Raw genomic sequence first — 20,374 nt, 5'->3', positions numbered from 1 at the left:
AAGCCCACTCCTTTTTGGGGTACCTCCCTGTAAGCAAAAAGGAGGCAAGGTAACAGGATATCCCATCTCCTGCAGAGTTTTTCAGGGAGTCCCATAATCATGCCTTTGAGAGTTTTGTTAAATCTCTCCACCAGTCCATTTGTTTGTGGATGATAGGGTGTGGTGAACTTGTATGTCACACCACATTCCTTCCACATGGCCTTTAAGTAAGCAGACATGAAATTGCTTCCCCTGTCTGATACCACCTCTTTTGGGAAGCCCACCCTGGAAAATATTCCCAGGAGGGCGTTTGCCACTGCAGGAGCTGTAGTGGTCCTTAGAGGAATTGCTTCAGGATATCTGGTGGCATGGTCCACTACCACCAAGATAAACCTATTGCCTGAAGCAGTAGGAGGGTCAAGGGGGCCAACTATGTCAACCCCTACCCTTTCAAAGGGAACCCCAACCACAGGCAGTGGGATAAGGGGTGCCTTTGGAGTGCCACCTGTCTTACCCCTGGCTTGACAGATTTCACAGGACTTACAAAATTCCTTTGTGTCCTCTGACATTCTAGGCCAATGAAACAAGGGGACAAGCCTGTCCCAAGTTTTCATTTGCCCCAAATGTCCAGCTAAGGGAATGTCATGGGCTAGAGTTAGGAGGAACTTTCTGTACTCCTGAGGAATCACCAATCTCCTGGCAGCTCCAGGTTTTGGATCCCTTGCTTCAGTGTACAAGAGGTTGTCCTCCCAGTAAACTCTGTGAGAGTCACTGACATCCCCATTTGCTTGTTTGACAGCTTGCTGCCTTAGACCCTCTAGTGTGGGACAGGTATGCTGTCCCACACTCATCTCCTCCCTGGCAGGCCCCCCTTCACCCAAAAGCTCAGCAGTGTCTGCTTCCAGCTCCTCTGGTGTAGGTTCTGCACAGGGTGGAAATTCTTCCTCCTCAGAAGTTGAATCCACTGTAGAGGGAGGGATAGTAGGTAGTGATTTACCCTTACTAACCCTAGCTTTAGGGAGCACTTGGTCCATTCTTCCAGGATCCAAGTCACTCTGTCCTTTTTGCTTTTTGGCCTGAGCCCTGGTTAAAGCAAGAATATGCCCTGGAATGGCCAGCATTGCTGCATGAGCCTTCAACTCCACATCTGACCAAGCTGATGTCTCTAAATCATTTCCTAGTAGACAGTCTACAGGTAAATCTGAGGCAACCACAACTTTCTTTGGACCAGTAACCCCCCCCAGTTGAGATTCACAACAGCCATGGGGTGGTTAAGAGTGTTGTTATGAGCATCGGTTACTTGGTACTGGTGACCAAGTAGGTGTTGTTCAGGGTGCACCAGTTTCTCTATTACCATTGTAACACTGGCACCTGTGTCCCTGTAGCCCTGAACCTCAACACCATTTATTAGGAGTAGTTGCTTGTACTTATCCATGTTAAGGGGACAAGCAACTAAGGTGGCTAAATCAATAGCCCCCTCAGAGACTAACACAGCCTCTGTCGTCTCCCTAATCAGACCAACCCCAACTAAGTTACCAAAAGTGAGCCCAGCTACTCCCTTGGATTGGCTATTAGTAGGTTTGCTCCCACCACCACTGCTATTACTAGGGGCACTAGGTGTAGCAGCAGGGGTTGTAGTGGAAGGAGGCTTGGTGCTTTTCTTTGGACAACTGGGATCTGTTGTCCAACGGCCTTTTATTTTATAAATAGCACCAAGGTTTCTTTTCTTTGTTTTGATTTGAAGAGGATTTGGGCCCACCACCCCCACCAGAGTGTTTTTGTGGGCCTGATGAAGACTCATTTTTAGATTTGTCCCCACCCTTGTCAGAAGACTTACCATCCTTCTTCTTGCCATCTTTGTCACCCCCTGTATGAACTTTTCTGTTCACCCTTGTTCTGACCCATTTGTCTGCCTTCTTTCACAATTCTTGGGGAGAGGTCAGATCAGAGTCCACCAGGTACTGGTGTAACAAATCAGACACACAATTATTAAGAATATGCTCTCTCAGGATTAAGTTATACAGGCTTTGATAGTCAGCAACTTTACTGCCATGTAACCACCCTTCCAAGGCCTTCACTGAATGGTCAACAAAGTCTACCCAGTCTTGTAAAGACTCCTTTTTGGTTTCTCTGAACTTCATCCTGTACTGTTCAGTGGTTAAGCCATAACCATCTAGGAGTGCATTCTTAAGAATGTTGAAATCATTGGCCTCACTTTCTTTTACAGTAAGGAGCCTATCCCTACCCTTTCCACTGAAAGATAGCCATAGGATAGCAGCCCACTGCCTTTGAGGGCCCTCCTGTACAACACAGGCCCTCTCAAGTGCAGCAAACCACTTGTTAATGTCATCCCCCTCCTTGTAAGGGGGAACTATCTTGTGCAGATTCCTAGAATCATGCTCTTTTGCAGGATGACTATTTGGAATACTGCTGCTGCCACCATGGGTTTCTAAACCCAATTTCTGTCTTTCTCTTTCTATTTCCAAGGACTGCCTATCTAAATTCAGCTGTTGCTTCTTGAGCTTCAGCCTGGATTGTTCCACTCTCAATCTATTGAGCTCCCTTTCTAACACTCTGTCATCAGGGTGGGTGGGTAGGGCATGTCTTGAAACAGAGGAATGGTGAGAATGAATAGAAGGAGACCTGGCCCTAACAGATGTCACACTAACATTCTGGCCTACAGAAGTGATACTTCTACTGTGATGAGAAACAACACTATTACTGTGATGTGAAGCAACACTCTTACTGTGATGTGAATTCACATCAGTACCAGTTATGCTAGGTGGCCTGCTAAGGGGCAGGTTGGAAAGATTCCCTCCCAAATCTTTTGCTAGGGGTGCCCCAGAATCAGAGTGGGAACCATCAGCTAATTTCTCACCAGAAGTGCCAACAAAAGTCTTGTCATGCTCAACTAGCATGTTAACTAATAGTTCTCTAGAGGGATTCTTCCCTACCCCTAAACCTCTTTCTACACAGAGACTCCTTGCTGCCTTCCAGCTAAGGTGATCATAAGCAGTCTTGGACAGATCAACAGTTTGGCCTGTGCCAGACATTATAGAAAGTGTTTAAGGGATAGAAAAAGAAAGAAAAAGTTTTTAGAACTTTTTAAAGAACAGGAAAAAAACTTTTTAAACTTTTTAAGAACTTTTTCAAAGTTTAGAGGTACTTTTCAGCACTTAGAAAAGAAGTGAGAGAAGAAAAGCAAAACTTTTTGGTTAGGTGTACATACACTGAACTTGTTTTGTATATTTTTCTCTTATGAAAAGTACAATGACAAAAGTGGTAAGTAGTTGCAAAGTACTTATCCCAGCGCTGCACAACCAATGTAGGAGGCTGGACTGGCTTGTAGTGAGTACCAAGGGGTACTTACACCTTGCACCATGCCCAGGTATCCCTTATTAGTGTAGAGGGGTGCCTAGCAGCTTAGGCTGATAGTAAAGGTAGCTTAGCAGAGCAGCTTAGGCTGAACTAGGAGATGAGTGAAGCTCCTACAGTACCACTAGTGTCATATGCACAATATCATAAGAAAACACAAAAAACACAGATTATCTAAAAATAAAGGTACTTTATTTTTATGACAATATGCCAAAGTATCTCAGTGAGTACCCTCAGTATGAGGATAGCAAATATACACAAGATATATGTACACAATACCAAAATATGCAGTAACAGCAATAGAAAACAGTGCAAACAATGTATAGTCACAATAGAATGCAATGGGGGCACATAGGGATAGGGGCAACACAAACCATATACTCTAGAAGTGGAATGCGAACCACGAATGGACCCCAAACCTATGTGACCTCGTAGAGGGTCACTGGGACTGTAAGGAAACAGTGAGGGTTAGAAAAATAGCCCACCCCAAGACCCTGAAAAGTGGGTGCCAAGAGCACCTAAGTTCCCCAAAGAGCACAGAAGTCGTGATAGGGGAATTCTGCAGGAAAGACCAACACCAGCAATGCAACAACAATGGATTTCCAGACGAGGGTACCTGTGGAACAAGGGGACCAAGTCCAAAAGTCACGATCAAGTCGGGAGTGGGCAGATGCCCAGGAAATGCCAGCTGTGGGTGTAAAGAAGCTGCCACCGGAAGGTAGAAGCTGAGGATTCTGCATGAACGACAAGGGCTAGAAACTTCCCCTTTGGAGGATGGATGTCCCACGTCGTGAAGAGTCGTGCAGAAGTGTTTTACCACAGAAAGACCGCAAACAAGCCTTGCTAGCTGCAAGGGTCGCGGTTAAGGTTTTTGGATGCTGCTGTGGCCGAGGAGGGACCAGGATGTCACCAATTGTGTGAGGGGACAGAGGGGGTGTCCAGCAAGAGAAAGAGCCCACTCAGAAGCAAGCAGCACCCGCAGAAGTGCCAGAACAGGCACTACAAAGTGGAGTGAATCAGTGCTCACCCGAAGTTGCATAAGAGAGTTCCACGCCGCCGGAGGACAACTCAGGAGGTCGTGCTATGCAGGTTAGAGTGCCAGGGACCCAGGCTTGGCTGTGCACGAAGGAAATCCTCAGTGAGTGCACAGGAGCCGGAGTAGCTGCAAAACACGTGGTTCCCAGCAATGCAGTCTGGCGTGGGGAGGCAAGGACTTACCTCCACCAAACTTGGACTGAAGAGTCACTGGACTGTGGGAGTCACTTGGACAGAGTTGCTGAGTTCAAGTGACCTCGCTCGTCGTGCTGAGAGGAGACCCAGAGGACAGGTGATGCAGTTCTTTGGTGCCTGCGGTTGCAGGGGGAAGATTCCGTCGACCCACAGGAGATTTCTTCGGAGCTTCTAGTGCAGAGAGGAGGCAGACTACCCCCACAGCATGCACCACCAGGAAAACAGTCGAGAAGGCGGCAGGATCAGTGTTACAGTGTCGCAGTAGTCGTCTTTGCTACTTTGTTGCAGTTTTGCAGGCTTCCAGCGCGGTCAGCAGTCGATTCCTTGGCAGAAGGTGAAGAGAGAGATGCAGAGGAACTCTGATGAGCTCTTGCATTCGTTATCTAAAGAATTCCCCAAAGCAGAGACCCTAAATAGCCAGAAAAGGAGGTTTGGCTACTTAGGAGAGAGGATAGGCTAGCAACACCTGAAGGAGCCTATCAGAAGGAGTCTCTGACGTCACCTGCTGGCACTGGCCACTCAGAGCAGTCCAGTGTGCCAGCAGCACCTCTGTTTCCAAGATGGCAGAGGTCTGGAGCACACTGGAGGAGCTCTGGGCACCTCCCAGGGGAGGTGCAGGTCAGGGGAGCGGTCACTCCCCTTTCCTTTGTCCAGTTTCGCGCCAGAGCAGGGCTGAGGGATCCCTGAACCGGTGTAGACTGGCTTATGCAGAGATGGGCACCATCTGTGCCCATCAAAGCATTTCCAGAGGCTGGGGGAGGTTACTCCTCCCCAGCCCTGACACCTTATCCTTTGTTCTGCCTTCCTGGGCCAAGCCTGGCTGGACCCCAGGAGGGCAGAAACCTGTCTGAGGGTTTGGCAGCAGCAGCAGCTGCAGTGAAACCCCGGGAAAGGCAGTTTGACAGTACCCAGGTCTGTGCTAGAGACCCGGGGAATCATGGGATTGTCTCCCCAATACCAGGATGGCATTGGTGGGGCAATCCATGATCTTAGACATGTTACATGGCCATATTCGGAGTTACCATTGTGAAGCTACACATAGGTAGTGACCTATATGTAGTGCACACGTGTAATGGTGTCCCCGCACTCACAAAGTCCGGGGAATTGGCCCTGAACAATGTGGGGGCACCTTGGCTAGTGCCAGGGTGCCCACACACTAAGTAACTTAGCACCCAACCCTTACCAGGTAAAGGTTAGACCTATAGGTGACTTATAAGTTACTTAATTGCAGTGTAAAATGGCTGTGAAATAACGTGGACGTCATTTCACTCAGGCTGTAGTGGCAGGCCTGTGTAAGAATTGTCAGAGTTCCCTATGGGTGGCAAAAGAAATGCTGCAGCCCATAGGAATCTCCTGGAACCCCAATACCCTGGCTACCTCAGTACCATATACTAAGGAATTATAAGGGTGTTCCAGTATGCCAATGTAAATTGGTAAAACTGGTCACTAGCCTGTTAGTGACAATTTGGAAAGAAATGAGAGAGCATAACCACTGAGGTTCTGATTAGCAGCCTCAGTGAGACAGTTAGTCATAACACAGGTAACACATACAGGGCACACTTATGAGCACTGGGGCCCTGGCTGGCAGGGTCCCAGTGACACATACAACTAAAACAACATATATACAGTGCAATATGGGGGTAACATGCCAGGCAAGATGGTACTTTCCTACAGAGCTCCCTTGCGGTGGCAGGCACCTCTGTGCCCACCGCATCAACAGGTACAGCGCCACCCCCCTACCAGCACCGCCCTCCCAGCAGCCCCTCAGCGTGTTTCCCGTGCCCGCTCACCCAGGAGGGTGGGCATCTCCTTCGCCCCAGGCACCTCAGGCCCTGCCACAGTCAGCCCTGCTGCCCTCAGTGAGGAGGCTACTGACCTCCTGAGATCCCTCACTGAGGGCAATCAACCATTCTAAATGACATCCAGGGTGTTGAGAGGCATTTGCAGCAAACAAATGCATACCAGGAGGGCATTCATTCTGACGTGGCAGCCCAACAGAGAGCATTTCAGGCTCTGGCCTCAGCATTGAAGGCAGCCATTGTCCCTGTGTCCAGCCTCTCTCCTCCAACTTCCACTACCCTGGCCCAATCCCCTCTATCTCAGCCTATCCCAATCACACCATCAGACCAGCCTGCTCACTCATCAACACACAAGAGTGGGCATGGCAAACATAAGCACCACACATCCCACAGGCACTCACACAAGTACCGCCCCGGAAAAGCTGGTGGATCGGTGCCTTGTAATACAGTGGGCGGTACATTGTCTTCCGCCTGTCTGTTGGTGGTTACCCCCATGGTGCTTGTTTCTACTGCCATGGCGGTCGGATTGTTAAAGTGGTTGTCTGTGTTGGCAGTTTCTGCCATGGTCGTGATTAAAAAAATATTCCGCCGGCCTGTTGGCGGTATTACTGCCACTTTAACACCGACCACCAGGGTTGTAATGAGGGCCTAAGTAGGGTAAAAGTCACTAGGTGATGGGTGCACGAGTCTGCAAGCCAAAGGCTAAGCTAACTTCTGTTTCCCATTAAAACAAGATAGGTTTCACTACACCAGCATTATGCCGGTGATTGATGGAATTATGTCCAGCATGTCCCAAATATGCAAAAAATGGCCATCAGTAGGTCAGGACAACCATTATAGCATGAAAAGCTACTGATATGTCTTCTACCTATGAAATGTCAAGAGTGACACAATTATGCTAGGACCACTACTATACCAAGAATAGCAAAATAGTTCAAGAATGTCCACAGTGTAAAGGCTCTGTATAATGCCAGGTATAACCACATGGCCACTATATACTAGTACCACAACATGCCAGGATCACCATTATCCCAACTATCTGCCACTGCCACCTGCTCTCTCTGTTTCCTGCCCTCCTCTAAGTTAAGCAGACACACATGAAGTCACCCAAGTCGGACAGGTAAAAGATACACACTAATTGGTACAAGCTCACTTACACACACAACCACAGTAACATTCAGACTGCTACACACATTCAAACATACACACAAACAGTAGTTTATTTTGCCCACTGCTACCTTCGTACTCTTCATTACCAGAAGTAGTCGTCTTACCTCCCAACTCTGCACTACTTCCAGGACTGTGTCAGATTGTATGGATGGCAGATGGGAAGCAGATGCCCAGGTAAGCAAGCCACATGACTCAGGACCTCACAAATGGAGAGACTGGCAACTCTCTACCTCCAGACAACTTTGAGGACTCATGGACTACATTTGGAGCCAAATGCCTGTGCCGACAGGGGAGAAGCCATGGGCTAGAGAGAGTCAGCATTTTTTAGAAGAAGACTGGCAGGCAGCAGTGACTGCTTTGAGTTCACCAATGGCCAGATTCACTGGAATTATGAGGCGGAGAGGACCCTGCAGCAAGTTTGACTAAATTATGCAGCAAAAAAGGCAAATTGTGCAGCCTAATGCAGCACATATTGTGATAGCATTATTTCATTATTTAGTAATTGTGACACATGGTAACATAGTCTGGGAAAAACTCTCACTTATTAGTATTGGTTTAAACTCAAACATCAAATATAGCAAGAAGTAACTTGGAGATGATCAGTCAACCTTTGCAAAGTGGCTTCCACTGTGCAGGAACACATGTGACCATGTTTTTAGTACCTTTTGACCTGTTTGAGCTAGAAACAAACTTTTTGGGTAAAATCGGCAGATTATACAACAGATGATGAATTATGTGGCAAATGCAGCAAACCTATAATTATGTGGAAAATGCAGGGCCCTTAGAAACACATTATTTCAGTGGCCCTGCCAATGACCCTCACACAAGGATCCTCCTGCCTCCTCTGATTTGCCAACCTCTGAAATTTCTGGCTAGGACAGGGTAAGACAGAAATGAGAGACCTGGATTCAGCTTTTATCAGAGGTCAGGGCGAGACAATTTCGCACCCAGAGTCTTACCACTAGTTTTGGCAGTTTATGCTGGCCCTCACCCTTGCTTCCCACGGTCACAGAGGTTGTAAGGTAGATTTAGTTTACCTTTAAGGATTGTGGAACACATCTCTCTATGAATGAGGATGGAAAATATATAGAATAGAGTTGTGTTATGGAGTATGACCATCTCATAGATGTAGGCTATATAGTGCAAGGCTTTCAGGTAATTTTATTCTCCTAAGATGATACCTACAGGCTATATAGTAAAACTGTAAAACTGCTTCTTTCCTAGTCTCAGCTTGGTTGCCTCCAGGGCGGTCCAGGTAAAAGGAGGGCCAGCCTTATATATATTTGAGTTGTATTAAAACTCATGTCTCTTAATCTGCCGTGGCAAAATGAAATAAAAATATCCTTCTGCATTGCAAAACGAAACAAATTGTGTTGTGTGTACAGTCTGTGAATGAAATATGTCTTCATACATTCTGCAGAAAAATGACAATTACACTTCTAAGCTAACAGAAAGACTTGAAAATATGATGCTATTTTTGGATGATGTAAGATTAACAATGGCTCATACCAATAGTGGAAGAAGGGTGACATAAAGCCATTTTCTATAGCAATGGAGTATACATTGAATACAATATGATTGCCCACATGGTGCAAGCACCATTACATACCAGACCTAACACTGGTGCAAGCACCTTTACAAATTAAACCTAAAAACATCCGTATATTCGATTTTTTTTATAAAATGTATAATGCATTCAATATTGCCATATAAGAGACATAGTCCAAGCCTGATCTGTTACCTTGGTCAATTCTTGTTTAGTTAACATTCAGCACTCAATGGCGTAGCATGTGCTTACTCTCTCCCCTGCTTGTTTCTCTGCCGGTGTCGCCCATCTCCATTTTGCTTTCCCTCCCTGATCCATTGCAGTTCCCATCTCACTTGTGGGTCCCACTAGTACACCAGACAGGGTTAGCGCCATGAAACCCATGAGAGTTTGGGTCAAACTTCCAACCCCTGGAGTTCCTTGTAGAGCTTCTGACCTGTGAAGAGAGGCCTTGAATCAATGGTCCCCCCAGCACTCACAGTGCTGCCTGCCCAACCTCTGCTCTGTGTCCAGGGTCAGGGTATGAAAAGGGACGTTGAATCCACTGCCCACTTTGGGGATAGAGAAAAAAAACGGGATCCCCTGCAGGCACTGTAGAAGAGTGTGCCAGATGTGTGGGTAGCCAGTCTGACTGGTTCTGTTATGGCTCATGATTGAAGTCAGTAAGCCAGTACCTTGTAAAAGCAGGGGCAACTACTCCAGTAAACCATTGCCACAGGGAAATCACTTTAAAAGAAAAAAGCAGATAAAAAGAAAAGATACAGCCATAACGCTAAAAAGAATCCTGCAGTGCGTAGTAACAGCTTGCATCCCTCTGCCTTCCAGAGCCCTGTAAAAGTAACCTGGGCCTGGAAGAATTTTCTCTGTATTTCAAGGGTATCCAGAGATAGGACTTTAGAGCTAGTGGCCTGGATGTGCATTGATATTTGTGGTTTATGGCTTTATGGTTGTTAGGCAACCAGAGTCAAATATATCTTGAAGTCTGTCTTTGTGTGTTAGTAGTAGTTAAAAAATGGCAAAGCAGTTACCTTGACTTTTTAGAGCAGAGACCTGTTAGGTGTGTTAATGCATGTTTAGCATTGCTGGTTGTGGTTTACAGGCATTGTCATTTACTCTCTAACTGCTGATAGATCAGATCACCCAAACCCTGTAGGCACTTCGGGCCACATGTGTAAAGTACTGTTTTGCATTTCTTAAATAGTGATTCCCTAATAGTGAATCTCACAGAGTCACATTCGGCATTCGGTAATCGCTATTAAGAAATGCAACTCCATTTGTTCCTATGGGCCTTCAAGCCCCTAGGTGCAAATGTTTTTGCATTTCCTAATTTGTGATTCCTTATTAGGAAATTGCAAATTAGAAAATGCAAAATCAAGACTGCCGAGGGCCTAAGGCCCCCTTGGAAGCACCCCAAAATGTATTTGTGCACATGTGAAGTGCACTCATGCCCTAGGGCAGAGGTCTTCAAACTGGGGGGCCCAATGATTTTTATTCTTTAACTTGGGGGGCTCGGCATTAAGGAGTTTGGAGACCACTGCCCTAGGGGTATGTGTGAGCTACATGGCACTTTTAAAAATGCATTTTTAAAAATTGTACATGGTTACCACCAACTTGGAGTCGGTGGTAATTGCATTTCCTAAATGCCCAGTTTGCATTTATAAAATGTTTGATACATGTACATAGGGAATCTCAAACAGGAATTCCCTATATGCGATTTCCTATTTAGGGAATCGCAAATTGCGATTGACTAATAGGAGTCACAATTTTGGGGAATCGCTAAAAATTGTCATTCCCTAAGATGGGACTCTGATGCCTTTCATACATCGTGAAAGGCTATTTGGCATTCGCAAACGGTGGGATTTTTCAATTTGCTCAGTTTGCAAATGCAATATAGTTTGATACATCTGCCCTTGATGTCTGCATCGTAGGTAAGCGTAGTGGAAGGGGTTCTTTGGCTAATGACAAACCTTAAGGCAAAATGGCCACACAGCATAAAGTGATGATCATGAATAAATGATGAGACTGAAATCAAACATCAGTGATGTATTGTGTTGTCTAATCCTTAGTCTGCACAGCAAGAGTGATTCAACAAATGAACATTCAAAGACAAACGTTTCCAAAAAACAAAGTCCAATTTAAAAAAAAATTATTTAGACTCAAATATTTTATTTATCAGCCACACACATTGCTTGCTGATTTAAGACCTCTTTGGCTATAAACTCATTCTAAATTAGGTAAAAATGTGGAATGTGGTGTGCATGAATGAGTGTGCTATAATTATTCCTCTATGTAATTAGATTACTTTCACAAAGCATCCTTTGAAATGAGAAATGGTTTATCATTGAAAGGCCATTGTATTTGGAATAATAGATGTCAAACATAGGAGCTCATTTACAAGCCCCTTATGCCACCCTAACATCAGTTTTTTATGCTACAGTGGTGCAGAACAGTCCCCCACCCTGCACCGTATTTATCAACTGGTGCAATGGTACCACTGCACCAGTTTGCAAACCCTTGTACCACATTATACCTACGCCTGGTATAATGTGTGTAAGAGAGGCATTTGCCCGCAAGGAGGCCCTTAGGAATGGCACAGTGAAAGGTACAAGATTTCACTGCATCATTCTAGCATCATTTTTAGGGTCGTCTGTGTTGCATGCACTTGCGCATGTGTTTCACTTGCGAAACGCTTTAGGAGTTAGAAAAGGCCTCGGAGCCCCATCCATGTCACGTCAGTGTCTTTCATTGGTCGTGGGCTTGCCTGTTAAAATCTGCTTGCTTTCATTAGTGGAAGGCACGCATGCGTCATGCATTTTCCGGTGGTTAGCCTTCCTCAAGCGCAGCGACCAAGTACTGAAAACATGCGAGGCTCACTGTTTCCCGTCAGGTTTGTGGACTACTTTTTATCTTTTGTTCGCTGCGCGATCTCGCTTGCCAAAAGTCGAGCGCTTTGCATAACATCGACCCTGTTACATAGTTAATTGCACTTTTGCCGATAGGTTTCACTACTGGTGAACTGTAGCAGCGTGATCGCGCTGTTTTTTTCCAATCAATGTGGCAAGAAAAATCCAGTTGGGAGTTTACAACTGCTAATAGCTGTAACTCAGAGAAATGCGAGACCCTATTGCATTGCAAATGCTTGTTTAATGACTGCTCAGGGCAGGCAATAAAGTGATGCTGTGCTTTGTTCTATGGGCCTCTTTGTGCTTGTACATTTTGCCTAAGATGTGTACTTACTTATGGTATTGTCAGGGGTTTGGCCAGCAGTGGTGTAACGCAATCTAAGGAGGCCCCCTGAAGAATGTAGGGTGGGGCTGAGTTTCTTAACTCTCACACATCTTCATTGTCCTTTGGGGGCTCTTAAAGGTTTGTGCCCCCTGAATAGTTAGGGCTCCCATGCACCACAGGTGCTGCAGGGGCCTGCATTATGCCACTGGTGGTCAGTGAAATACAAGAAATGTATGATACCAAACAAAACATTTACATTTTCCAGGGTAGTCACGAAAGAAATGCACTGCATGCACTCCCATGAGTACATTATTTAGATACACTTAGGTCAAGTTTAAGTCCTGCAGTAAGATTGTTCGGTTCTTCCAGGATGTGTTTAGGAAGCAGTGCCATGTGTATTATAATATTTTCAGTCTGGAAAAATATCTACAAATTAAAGCATAATCCCACAACTTTCCCAAGGATTGAGATGCATGATTTACACATTGCACATGCGTAGGATTATGGAAAAAGGTACGAGAAACCCATGTACATGAAAATTAGATATATATATGCGGCTACTTAAACCGACCTCTGCACCGCTCTTTCATGTCCTAGTTCACACGGACTTGTAGAAGTAGAAAACTAAAACACGTTCTATCAAGATTACTGGTAAGTAATGAGGATTACCGGTAAATAATCCAAGCATGATGTATGATGAGAAGGGAATATCTTCCTACTTGAAGTTTTCGAATTCCTTCCCTGCCATCACTGACCCATGAAGTAAGTGACTAGTATGTTGATACTTCTTAAGGGTAAGGTTGCCACTTTTCAGAAAAAAAATGTGACCATTTAATTAAATGTTGCTGTTCCAGAAGGAAGGTAATAAGTGAAGACGACTTTGTGTAAAATCCTCAGTATTTTTAACATGGTAAATATCCCAATTTATTAATAATTTAAAAATAATTTTGACAGCTGTTTAAGTAATTTCTTAATGTTTGCCGTTTTAGGTTTGATTTTAAAAAATACCTCTTTTAACAAATTTTCCCATTTTTAGGTCGAGCCTAGCAACGTGCATGCGCTGCTTTTCCGACGTCTTGGTATCTTTGTGGGCTTTTAACCATGCCCCGCTCAGGCCCATCACGTTCACTCGTTCATGGGCTTGCCTTTCAAAAATCCTTTGATGACATTGGTAAATGCTTTACTTTTGTCACTCCCTCTGGCAGTTTTGTCACCGTCTTGGGGGCCGGCCCTGTTACATGGATAATTGCACGTTTGCTGATATGTTTGACTGCGAGTGAACTTCTTTTTCCTTTTGTGTCCCTCCTTTGCGCTCAGGCTCATGGCAACCCAGGCAGTTGCGCTCAGGCTCATAGCAACCAAGGCAGTTTGAATTGACTTGCTTATGTCAACTGTTTTACATTTCTATTTATGCAGCAAGAAAAGTCTAGTTAGGAATTTACAACGCTAATAGCTCTAACTCGGCATAAGGCGAGGCCCATTGCAATGCAAATGCTTGTTTTTTTTTTACTAACATCAACTTAAAAATACAGTCCAGGCCTGTGAAATACTGATCAAGTGGCAAACCTACTCAAGGCGCACCAATAACCCATGACTACAATAGTTTAATTTGCATACACCTATCAGCCCTCTCCACTGGGCTACAGTGTTTTCACTACTGTAAGTGCCATCTGCACCAATAAGAATCTACAGACCCTTTATCAGTGAATCCAGGGCTATCATTTGTGCAAGCCAGGTTACACTTTTTGAACACCCATCTGATTTATTCTGACTCTTATTTAATCGCAATTTGGGCTGAAACTACTGATCCTACCAGAATCATATTCAACCATTCCACCGAATTACTGCAGTCCCTGGTTGAAACCTGTTTAAAAGTACAGAGGAAAAATAGATCGGATTTCATTCTGACCTCCTGACATACTGATGTGGCAATTTTTATTGACAAACTGATGCAGTGCAGGAAGTTATATTACTTTCGGCTTTTAGGCAAAAAATTGGGCTTATTTGTATCTGATTATTGAACTATACGGGATATCGATGCTGCAAGCGAGTCTGTTCCCAGCCGTCTTTGCATAGTTTAAGACTCCACACTTTTTCGTGACACTGTTCAAAAATATTCGGCTTGTTTTCCAGATCTCGCTATATTTCCGAGCACCAGTCTTTATAAGAGCACATGTTGTAAGTGTCTTGGCAGAGTGGCGTGGTCAGCTTTTAAAGTAACACTTCTGAGTCTTCCATGACTGGTGAGTTGCCACTCCCAAATAATTCCAGCTGTCCGAGTCACACGCTTTCTAGCGAGATATTGATAGTTGCTCCGTTAGCTGCATAACTGCACTGTTGGCTGGCAGGTGTAATGTACAATATAAAACTGCCCTGTGTAACTGTAATATGAGGAACTTGTTCTGTATACTTGGATCAAATCGTATGCAAACGATGCTGTCGCATGCAAATAATCCTTGGTATGATTGTTCTTTATGCGTGATTCTTTCCTTATTTTCGAATTCATTTTGTTTTTTAAGGTCTGATTTTGAAGATGCTGCAAAATACGGGTGTAAAATGTACACCTGCTAATTAACACTTGCGCGGGTGTTCCAGTTATTTTATTTTGGAAAATGTTGAGTTACATTTAAAAAACGATGTTATATATACATTTTTGCAGATTTGCATAGGTCCATCGGTGAAGGCTAAACTCCATCGTCTCCCCTAGTAATCCCGTGCAATTTGGAAAATAAAATGCTAACAGCACTTGTTCTACTTTGGCCTCAATTTGTGCCTAACGTCGTCCAAAGGGAAATTTCTACTCAATAGGGAATTCGTGACCCCAACATAATGTGCCATTAATTGGCAAGATGACTCGTTGATTTGAATGTTTGCTGTTGATATTGCCTTGTGCATCTGTTGGTCAGAAGTTTCAACCCTGGCAGAGGCGAGGTTAATACCAGTAAATTGGGGAACAGTAACACTTATTTCGTTCTTGTGTTTTGAAACTGCAAGAAATCCTCACTAAACGATGCACACTCACTGTGATGATTGTTGTGTTAGGTTCTCATTATCACTCTAATTAGACAAGTATGCAAAAAGCAAAGGTAGTTTTCTGTTTAAGGTACAGAAAGAGGAAGACCTTGGTGGAATGGAGAGGTTAGGCGGTAGGTACCTTAGAGAGCCAACCTGGGCTATATTTCTATCTATACAGAAGATGTACATAGAAAAAAATGCCCTGGTTTATTTTGTGATGTATTTCATTACTAAGGAGGGAGCGGCGCTTAGCCTTCACAGGGGGACCATTGAAACTCTTCGAGACATATATCAAGTAATCAGTTTTTAAACATAACACAAAGCTTTACAAAAAAGTAAAAAATAATAAAAAGACCCAAATGAAAAAACAGCATGGAAGAAAAACAATAGCAGGAAGTGGAAACTTTCTACACTGATAAGAGGGGGCATTAATGGCATGAGAAGCACATTGAATACAACAAGACTTTTCAAAACTGACAGCTGGGGACCCTTCCTTTCCTGCCACCAGTAAGGGAGGAAATAAATGTCTTCTCAAGTGGAACTAGTGTGACACTAAGGAAGAGGGGGTTCACGCCAGGGACTTGCACGTCTAGGAACATTAGAACAGGAAAAGACACTTACTGTTCAGATTAGCAAACTTTTTCTGTAAGTAGGAGTGTTTTACCTCTGATTTGATTTACTCTTCAATTTCCAGGAGTGAAACATAGTCCTGGAACAAAACAAGCTTTTTGGTTCAGTCGATAGTTCAGTACATGATAAAAAGCTATAATCTGTCATACAGCAACATAGTGAGTCCGATAATTCAAGATTTATGGAAATAAAGGAAATTATAAGTGTTTTCATGCCTAGTTCTGCATGTTCCCACCAGGTGCGATGTCAAAATCTCAATGTGAACCAAAGAAAAAATGTAATTCAGATGAGCGCCTTGGTGACAAATGCATTTGATAGATGTTTTGAGAAATGCTTCATCTCACTATCAGGTCTTTTCTCTACATCGTGAGGCAGTCACTCAGTGGTCGCTGGGAAATGTATGTGATGGGTACTGTGGGCCTTGAGTACTATTGACCCTCAAGTAGATTGGCTGGGTACTCTTAGTACTACTAACGTTTCATTGCATAGGTTCGGGGATGCACTCAAGGTTTATTCCTGCAGGTTGAAATAGGGAGTAACACAGATACAATATGTCACAGTAATCACCCAAATAAAATCAATGCGCAAACAGAGAATGATCTTGTATTCCGAATAAATTTTTACCAGCAGTAGGAAAAGGTGGGACAATGAATATCAGGCAATATGGAGGAAGCCAGAGGCCATTGCACCTTCTGAGGTGAGAATCTGATGCCCAAATGTTATGCGAGCTCTTTCCAAGTCAGACACTGATGATCGTTTTCATTATGAGTCTATAGACAGCGTTATTGTGTGGAGGAGAGAAGGCAAGGACTCAATAATCGTTGATTTCTACGGGCTTTAACATGAGTTTCAATGCCAGTGCTCCAGTCAATAGAGGAGTGGTGTCAGACAAGGAAGTACAACTTAACTCTCAGGGTTACGCTACATCTGCTTTTATGACTGATTTTTCCACTGGCCAATCTTCAAGGAGATTTGCTCAGTGGGCCTGAGTTTTTATTATGGTGTCTGCGCCAAATCTAAAAAAGGAATACACCATTCAACTGTCAACTTGGGATCCTAGACCAACTAAAAGGGGTTTGCTAGTTGACAAGGTAAGGATGGGCAATGCCTGATCACAGTGGGGTGTCCAGTATACCAGTGCCACGGGGCCCAGCTACTGTGGGGTGGGTTAGCAGACACAGTTCATGCATGAGGTATGGTTTCAATTGTAATTGCTGTTGGTCATGGCACCTAGGAAAGGGGATTGGGGTCCCAGGAAACAGGATGGGGCTCATACTGGCACTCAGCTGTGTCCCAAAAATGTTTAGACCTATATCCTCGCATCTCAGAAGTCGTATATACATTACTTTAGAACTGGTCCTCCATGGACAAGGCCATAGATTGGTCCAATGATAGGAGTGTTGAATTGGCTTTAACCAAAATGTGGAGAACCTCCATCCTGTGCTATATATGGAGAGTCTTTGAGGAGAACAACATTCAAGTTGCACCTGGTCACTATGTGCATCACATATTATCAAATACATACAGTACAATGTCAGGGAAGTGAAGGATCACAGTTATGGGTGTTAGAAGAGATTTTACATTGCGGATAAGTAGATGCTTCTTCCAGTTGCACCGATCAAAAGGCCTTTGCCCCTGTATCCCAGATCATATTACCTCAACCATTTCTCACATCTAAGCATGGTGAGAGGTGAAGAAAACAGCCTCCACTGAGTCGAGGTACAGTTTGTTTGCACTTACAGTGCAGCAAAGAAATGCACTCTGCTGGTAAGGAACAAAAACAAAATTGTGAACCTCTAGTGGGATCACAGACATAGAAAAATATGACAAATGGCTAGATGGCTCAACTGCTGGATAGAGCAAGACCTCCATCACTACAGACACTTTGATTTGTGTTTTCCTTTATCCTCCATGCTCTTTTCCCGACTCCACTCACTTGCTTCCTGTCCCCTTCTGCAGATTCATCTTTTCCCAGACTCAAATATGTGGCATCATGGGCAGAATTTACATTTGAAAGAGGATGTCTGAAGCTCAGTACCATGAAATGATGTACGCTACATATTTGATGTATGCAACTTTTCTTGACCATCAATAATATAACTAGGATTTTCGACCATTAGCATGAATAATCTAGGAGTTTAAAATCACTTGATGCTAATGACAGTAAAAATAATCTACATGGCGGCTTCTTTGTGTTCAGAGGCAGGTGGTGCACTTAAAAGTCCGTTCTGGAAATGTAAATTGAGAATCATTCAATTGCATATTAGTTATATACACACAGGACCATCTAGATTAGGCCTGTGTTTAATTTACGGCAGCATGATTTCTGAAATTTCACATTATGTGACATGAAATTCTTGAAATAACAACAGGTCACGTAATTAAGTTGCCCTTATGTGGCAAATTGTAGCATGGGAGCACGGGAGCAGAATGAACAACCAGAACGCGATTGGCTGTTCTCTGTGGCAATTGTGTTTTTTGGAGCTTTTTAACGCAATTTACGACGACGCGTTATAAATTAATGCAATGGCGTACTTCTTTCTAAAATATAGCACGAAATGATAGATAGATTTGCATTTCATGAAATTACACATAATTTAGCATAATGTTCCTAAAATGTCATATAATTATGCAAATGCATATTATGTACACTGCTAGGAATATCCATTTATTTTCAGCTTTTAATCAAATGGTCTATATTGTGTCTAACATTATAATAACTTTCCCTAAACTGTAGCTCACTTGGGGCTCCTAAATGGGCTTCTGAACTTATGAATTTTTTCTACCTTCACCAACTCTCTAAGACATATTAGGCCCTATTCATAAAACTTCACAAAAGGAAGATTGTAGCTGAACAGTTTATAAATTAAAGCAACACGATGGTTCAAACTGAACTGATGCTTTGCACTTTAAACATTTATTCTCCCATTCCTATTAAAATATTGACAAAAACTTTTGAAGGGCCAACCGAAAACGGAACTGTCCCTATGATTGTTTTGGGTATCCGGCACCAGTAGTAAATACATTTAAAAGCGATTTGTTTAATGCTACGGCTTTGCGTGCTATGGTTTTATCTGCCATGTCCATTTTAAATTGTTATGAGAAAAAAAAAGAATGTCATCGTCTATCAGTTTTCTTGTGAGCTCACGAGAAAACAGAACATTTTCTGCGCCACAACCACTAGCGAAAACAGTATATACAATTTTCATGGAAAAACTATGCGAACGAGTAAACTCAGTGAACGCTAGTAGCTGCCAATAATTAGAATTTTTGTGACACTCCCCTCACATGATAAAAACGCTTCACATCACCATTCACAATATACATACAGTTTAATTGCTTTAGCTTAAAGTCACCACACTTGAATGCGATTGCTAGAAAATATTTCAAGTTCAGATTTTAGCGGCTATGCTTAAAAGTGAATTCGCTGCCCCTTTAAGAGAATGACACATTCGTCCAGAAATGTTCAGGTTTGGGACGCGCCCGTCCAAGGAGCTGCGGTATTTTGAAACGCCAGGCGAAGAGATGCCTTCTGCGTATGTAAATTAAAAAACAGGTCTGACGCTAGTATGCGTTCGGCCAAGTGAGTGTATATACCGGTCAAAGTGTGCCTGAAATGGAGTTTGCCTTAAGTTTCCACATCATTATTTTTATTAAAGTTAGCTTTTGGCCTGCTGTATTTCTTTGCTAGTGCACAGTCGCCGTATGAGGTATTTCAAGAAGTTAGCAAGTCTGCAAAGTAAACAGTAGTCTCGCTAGCGTCCTCCCCTGTCACCGTGGTGTTTTAAGTTTTAATTAACAAGTGCCAGCGAAAAAGGAGGGCAGGGCCTGTGCCGTCTGACCTCGAACAGACCCGGAAAATGGCTGCCACTAAACCTGAGCAGTATGTGAAAAGTTGTCTGAAGCCACTTTTTATTCTGACCCTTTCAGGTGATTCAATTTGTGTGCATAGTATTCTATTATTTTTCCTTTGCTGTTTTCTTAACCCATTTATTATTGGATTTAATTAATTCCAGCGTACGCATGAATGTATCTCCTTTTTCGAAAAGTCGAACTTGCTAATAATAACTTGTCTTATAATAATAATAACTTGTTATTTTTATGTTACACGTCATACCACACATGCTGTTTCTAAGTGTCGTAAATAACCCATGTTACTATTAATCACTCAAGGTACACAATTTACCAACACCTGGAGTGATGACACCTGGAGTGATGGACGGGTGGTTGAATTGGTTTTGCCGGATTTTAAACTCATGAACTGCCGATCCCTGCTCTGCTGTATCACCAAACATTCATCTTATTGAGTTGATTTAGCAGCCATTAGGACTTTTGACAAAAGACAGCTTAACTTGCATGTAATAATTACTCCAGGGTAGGAAAGAAGACTCACATACATCAA

The sequence above is a fragment of the Pleurodeles waltl genome, chromosome 5 (genome assembly GCF_031143425.1).
Source record: "Pleurodeles waltl isolate 20211129_DDA chromosome 5, aPleWal1.hap1.20221129, whole genome shotgun sequence".
NCBI lineage: Eukaryota > Metazoa > Chordata > Amphibia > Caudata > Salamandridae > Pleurodeles > Pleurodeles waltl.
Note: the sequence above shows the minus strand (reverse complement) of the source record.